The sequence below is a fragment of the Salvelinus alpinus genome, chromosome 12, assembly GCF_045679555.1.
Source record: "Salvelinus alpinus chromosome 12, SLU_Salpinus.1, whole genome shotgun sequence".
In the NCBI taxonomy this organism is placed as follows: Eukaryota; Metazoa; Chordata; class Actinopteri; order Salmoniformes; family Salmonidae; genus Salvelinus; species Salvelinus alpinus.
This window is the reverse complement of record NC_092097.1, coordinates 44,834,259-44,840,995: the sequence shown is the minus strand read 5'-3', so window position 1 is coordinate 44,840,995 and position 6,737 is coordinate 44,834,259. Positions and strand designations below refer to the sequence as shown.

Here is a 6,737-nt window from a genome sequence, read left to right as displayed (position 1 = left end):
ACTTTTAACCGTAATAGAGCTCGCCAGCTTGTAGTCCTATTTCCCTGAAATGAGTTACCTCTAGTTCGTTCAGCCATCCCTAGGGGGAAAATGAATGGGGAAAGAATAGTATTTTGGAATAACCTCAAACCTTATTTTCGGTGTTTAATATAGGCTTTGGAGATTTTATTTGTTTTGTTCAATGATATAATAGCAGTTAGCTAACATGCCCACTACATAAATGCTTTCAAATTCACAAAAACTGACGTTAGCTGATGAAGATTATCTCATAGAACAAAACATATAAGATCTCCGAAGGGTGAACTTCCCCTTTAATTATCTATAAAAGATTGTACAGTTTTATAACCACCTATAAGTAATTATGCACCCTTCTAGTCAGTTGCAGAATACATTAGAATTGTATTATAAGGCATTAAAAAGGATGTTATAAATCATTATACATGTACTTCATAGAAAGTGTTTCCCTTAGATTTTATCAGGGTTTCCTTTTTTACACAACCTTAAAATATATGAAGTAGGTGTTGTTCAAAGTCTAACAACTCACATTTGAGTAGGTTCATTATTTGATTGTTTCCATATTAAGGGGCCTATCCTAGGAACACAAATCTCTGTCCTCTCTTGAAGATGCATGTAGTTCTTTCTCTCTCCCTTACCTCCCTCACTCGCTCCCTTTAACCCTACTCCTCTGGCAGAACTAGGAAGTCCCTCCCCCTCCTACAAACTCTCTTCTGAGCAAACAAAACTGATCTGAGTCTCTGTGTCGTCTGTCTGTTTGCGAGTGAACTACAACAGTTTAAATGTCTCAACAGGGAGTTCTGCTGGACCAGGACCAGTTCTGTTGTTCTGTCTGTCTGGATATACTGAAGGAGCTGGTTACTATTAACTGTGAACACATTACTGTAGGAGCTGTATTGAAGGCTGCTGCCCCAATTGCACACAGACCTTCACTCAAAGGCCTGCTCTGAAGAAAAATAACATGTTTGCTGAGGTGGTAGAAAAACTAAAGAAGATAGGACTCCAGGCTGCTCCCTGTTCTGCTCTGTGCTATGCTGGACCTGGAGATGTGGCATGTGATTTCTGCACTGGGACCAGTAAGCAGAAAGCCCTCATGTCCTGTCTGGTGTGTCTGGTGACTGCTGTGAGACTCACCTCCAGCCTCACTGATATTCCTGGACTAAAGAAACACAATCTGGTCAAAGCCACCACACATATACAGGAGAAGATCTTCTCTCGTCATGACAAACTGCTGGATATTTACTGCCCTACCGATCAGCAGTGGGTTTGTTATATTTGTACAATGGATGAACATAAAGGCCATGATGCAGTGTCAGCTGCAGCAGAGAGGACTGAAAAACGATGTTTACTGCCTCCAGAGCCCAAGACCAGAGAACGCTTCTTACAATATGCCTGTCAGCTTACTCTGGACTCCAACACAACACAGAGAGAACTCTCTATGTCTGATGGGAACAGAAAGGTGACCTCTACACTCCATGCACAACCATATCCTGATCATCCAGACAGATTCATAAACACCCGGATGGTGCTATGTTGGGAGAGTCTGTCTGGACGAGGTGGAGTGGAGTGGGAAGTGGGTTTTTGCAGCAGTCTCGTATAAAGACAGCAGAACAAGGAGTGGTAATGCATTTGGACAAAATGACAAGTCCTGAAGTTCAGTTTTCATTAGTGGTGGTTATCATTTTAGACACAATGTAGGGACTAAAGTATCAGGTCCTCAGTCCTCCAGAGTAGGAGTGTACCTGGACCATAAGGCAGATACTCTGTCCTACAGCATTTCTGACACAATGACCCTCCTCCAGAGTCCAGACCACATTCACTCAGCCCCTCTATCCTGAGTTTCGTCTCTGTGGTACTGCTGAGCTGTGTAAACTGGTAGGAGCCGTATAGATGCTAGTCATGCTGATGGTGACGGTCCACAATTGTGATGATTCATTCTGTTCTGTTTTTCTGTACACAATTTTTTTCTGACTCATTTGATCTTCAGAGATTTAATGAATAAACATGTAATGTATTCATATTTTACCAAATGCAATGTTTTAATCTTGTATGTTCACATTCATCATGATGTATGCTTTTTATGTATATTGGTTGGCTATAGCATTCAGAACAATTGATATCTTTCTCAATTGGTTCTCTGTCACAAATACATTTTCCTCGCTGTCAAGGAACAGGTACTTACTTTCTAACTAACCTACAGTTGAAGTCGGAAGTTTACATACACGTTAGCCAAATACATTTAAACTCCTGACATTTAATCCTTGTAACAATTCCCTGTCTTAGGTCAGTTAGGATCACCACTTTATTTTAAGAATGAGAAATTTCAATAATACTAGAGAATGATTTATTTCAGCTTTTATTTCTTTCATCACATTCCTAGTGGGTCATAAGTTTACGTACACTCAATTAGTATTTGGTTTGCATTGCCTTTAAATTGTTTAACTTGGGTCAAATGTTTCGGGTAGCCTTCCACAAGCTTCCCACAATTATTTGGGTGAATTTTGGCCCATTCCTCCTGACAGAGCTGGTGTAACTGAGTCAGGTTTGTAGGCCTCCTTGCTCGCACACGCTTTTTCAGTTCTGCCCACAAATTTTCTATAGGTTTGAGGTCAGGGCTTTTCAATGGCCACTCCAATACCTTGACTTTCTTGTCCTTAAGCCATTTTGCCACAACTTTCGAAGTATGTTTGGGGTCATTGTCCATTTGGAAGACCCATTTACGACCAAGCTTTAACTTCCTGACTGATGTCTTGAGATGTTGCTTCAATATATCCACATAATTTTCTTTCCTCATGATGCCATCTATTTTGTAACATGATGCTAACATGATGCTGCCACCCCAGCGCTTTTGTAACATGATGCTGCCACCCCAGCGCTTCACGGTTGGGATGGTGTTCTTCAGCCTGCAAGCCTCCCCCTTTTTCCTCCAAACATAACGATGGTCATTATGGCCAAACAGTTCTATTTTTGTTTCATCAGACCAGAGGACATTTCTCCAAAAAGTACGATCTTTGTTCCCATGTGCATTTGCAAACCGTAGTCTGGCTTTTTTTATGGCGATTTTGGAGCAGTGGCTTCTTCCTTGCTGAGCGGCCTTTCAGGTTATATCGATATAGGACTCGTTTTACTGTGGATATAGATACTTTTGTACCTGTTTCCTCCAGCATCTTCACAAGGTCCTTTGCTGTTGTTCTGGGATTGATTTGCACTTTTCGCACCAACCAAGTCCGTCTCTAGGAGACAGAACGGGTCTCTTTCCTGAGCGGTATGATGGCTGCGTGGTCCCATGGTGTTTATACTTGCGTGCTATTGTTTGTACAGATGAACGTGGTACCTTCAGGCATTTGGAAATTGCTCCCAAGGATGAACCAGACTTGTGGAGGTCTCCATTTGTTTTCTGAGGACTTGGCTGATTTCTTTTGATTTTCCCATGATGTCAAGCATAAGGCCTTGAAATACAAGCTTGACTCAAATGATGTCAATTAGCCTATCAGAAGCTTCTAAAGCCATGACATAATTTTCTGGAATTTTCCAAGCTGTTTAAAGGCACAGTCAATTTAGTGTATGTAAACTTTTGACCCACTGGAATTGTGATACAGTGAATTATAAGTGAAATAATCTGTCTGTAAACAATTGTTGGAAAAATTACTTGTTTCATGCACATAGTAGATGTCCTAACCGACTTGCCAAAACTATAGTTTGTTAAAAATTCTCTAGGGTAGGGGGCAGCATTTTCACGTTTGGATGAAAAGCATACTGCCAGCTACTCATCCCCAGAAGATAAGATATGCATATTGTTAGATTTGGATAGAAAACACTCTGAAGTTTCTAAAACTGTTTGAATCATGTCTGTGAGAATAACAGAACTTATTTAGCAGGCGAAACCCCGAGGACAAACCATTCCGAATATAATTTTTTTTTGAGGTCACTCTCTTTTCAATGAGATTTCATTGGGAAACCAGATTTCTAAGCGACCTGCGTGCAGTTCCTACGGCTTCCACTGGATGTCAACAGTCCTGAGAAATTGGTTGAGGTTATTCCTTTGTGTAATGAAGAAGTACGGCCATCTTGAAGTCGAGTCACTCTAGGTTTCCTGTTGGATCGAAGCGCGTGAACAGAAAGCTGGCTTTAGTTGGTTTTAATCCTGTATTGAACACAGATCATCCCGTCTACAATTTTATCGATTATTAACATTAAAAAATACCTAAAGTTGTATTACAAAAGTAGTTTGACATTTTTTGGCAAAGTTTACCTTTGAGATATTTTGCCGTCACATTTGAGCAAGTTGGAACCTGTGTTTTTCTGGATCAAACGCGCCAAATAAATTGACATTTTGGATATATATCGACGGAATTAATTGAACAAAAGGACCATTTGTGATGTTTATGGGACATATTGGAGTGCCAACAACAGAAGCTCGTCAAAGGTAAGGCATGAATGATATTTTTATTTCTGCATTTTGTGTCGCGCCTGCAGGGTTGAAATATGCGTATCTCTCTTTGTTTACAATGGTGCTACGCTCAGGTAATAGGCTTTTCGGCGAAAGCATACGATGCTATTTGAATTCTGACATGTTGGCTGGATTCACAACCAGTGTAGCTTTAATTTGGTATCTTTCATGTGTGATTTAATGAAAGTTTGATTTTATAGTAATTTTCATAGTAATTAATTTTAATTTGGCACTCTGCATTTTCTCAGGCTTTTTGCCAAGTGAGACAGTAGCGTCCCGTCTAAACTCAGTTTTTTGGATATAAATATGAACTTTACCGAACAAAACATACATGTATTGTGTAACATGAAGTCCTATGAGTGTCATCTGATGATGATCATCAAAGGTTAGTGATTAATTTTATCTCTATTTCTGCTTTTTGTTACTGCTCTCTTTGGCTGGAAAAATGGCTGTCTTTTTCTGTGACTTGGCTCATACCTAACATAATCGTTTGGTGTGCTTTCGTCGTAAACCTTTTTGAAATTGGACACTTTGGCTGGATTTACAACAAGTGTATCTTTAAAATGGTGTAAAATACTTGTATGTTTGAGGAATTTAAATTCTGGGATTTCTGTTGTTTTGAATTTGGCGTCCTGCAGTTTCACTGGATGTTGACGAGGTGGGACGCTACCGTCAGGGGCGAAAATCTGATATCAACCTTGGAGGGGACAATTACATTACATTTTCTCAAGAGCAATTCCTGAGGGGGACACCAAAAGTAGTGCTGTAACACATAGCCTACGTTGTAATATGTTAAATGTATATTGAGGAACCATAATTCCTACAACTGAATAATTGATAGGTACAGTAGTTAACTGAAGGGTTTAACCAACTTGTTCAAATGTTTAAATCATTATAATACTACTACTAATAATAGTTATAGCAGTGCTCCTTACCAGTCCAGTATGTATGCAGGTATTCGTACTTACAACTAGCAATATCAAGAAAGGCCAGTAGGTAGCAATGGTACTGTACACTGTATGGGTGTAGTTTTCATAAATACAATGAACATGGTGTGATCTCATCTAAAATAATCTCCATTGAGAACCATCACAAAGTTAGTCTCCGTATTGAATTGACCTTTTAATTTGACTTTTTCTGATACATTTATATAGTCATTAAATGTGCCACTGGCCTGAGTCTACTACAATATCTTTACAAGAACAAAAAGCTTAAAATAAGTACAGTTCTAAAAGCAAAATAACTACTTCAATGAAAAACCCAAATAAATCAAACAAAATATCCTTCAGTCAGTGTCTCAACTCTTCAAACACCAGCTATGGACAAGTATGTCGCACAAAGTATGCAATTTTAAATAAAATAACATGAAATAAATAATTTGTAAGTGTACTGTCATGTACTAAAAACTACTCTCCTCTAGGCTGCTTAGTACCCGCTCATACTGCCCTAGCACAGCTCTAATAGCAGTATTCCGCACAGTCCACCTTGTTGGACATAGGGGTTTCCGGGTGGGCAGATGTGTTTCTTTGGACGTGACAATTGATTCAAACATGCTCTTAAACTTTCCTGACTGGCCATAGAGGACACCTAACTGATGGACCCAAGAAAGGGAATCCCGGATCAGTGGGGAGGCTGAGCAGCCAGCCTGTGTAATCAGATTTACACAGTGTGCTCCACAATGGACATAGAGGGCTAATGGCTGCTGCCTTCTCACAATTGCCTGTGCACCTGTGTATTTTCCTGCCATGTTTGAGGCACCATCGTAACTCTGCCCACGTAAGCCAGACATGGGCAAATTGAGCCTCAACAACACTTCAGTTGCCACTTTCGCAATGCCCTCACCTGTTGTCTCCGACACCCTGTATAGCCCAATAAACTCCTCGTGAGGGACAAGGTCATGGTCAACATAATGCAAAAAGACACTCTCCTGTTCAGCACCAGAGACATCTTGAGTACCATCAACAATTAATGAAAATTGTACAATCGGAAGAGACCTAATCTCAGCTGCAATGCCTCGAATGATTGTAATGGCCATGATGTTCAGAATTTCATTCTGTGCTTTGGGGCCTCTTGAAACGTCAACACTCTGTTGGCAAGAGTTTGCGGTTCAAAAATTGTGGGTGTGGCTGATATGGTTTTGTGCCATCACTGAGGTAACTGGACAATGCTGTGCCACTGTCCCCTATACTGGTGCTGCTGGCAACAAGGGTGACACCTGGTCCTGCCGTGGCTGTGACATTGTTCTCTGAAGTCTCTCTCCCTGGCTCTTTCC

General features: G+C 40.4%; 1 pseudogene; it reads left to right on the top strand.

Annotated features, from left to right (window-relative positions):
- Nucleotides 1-372: 372 nt before the first annotated feature.
- Nucleotides 373-2,013, top strand: LOC139535248 (E3 ubiquitin/ISG15 ligase TRIM25-like; annotated as a pseudogene).
- Nucleotides 2,014-6,737: the final 4,724 nt, after the last annotated feature.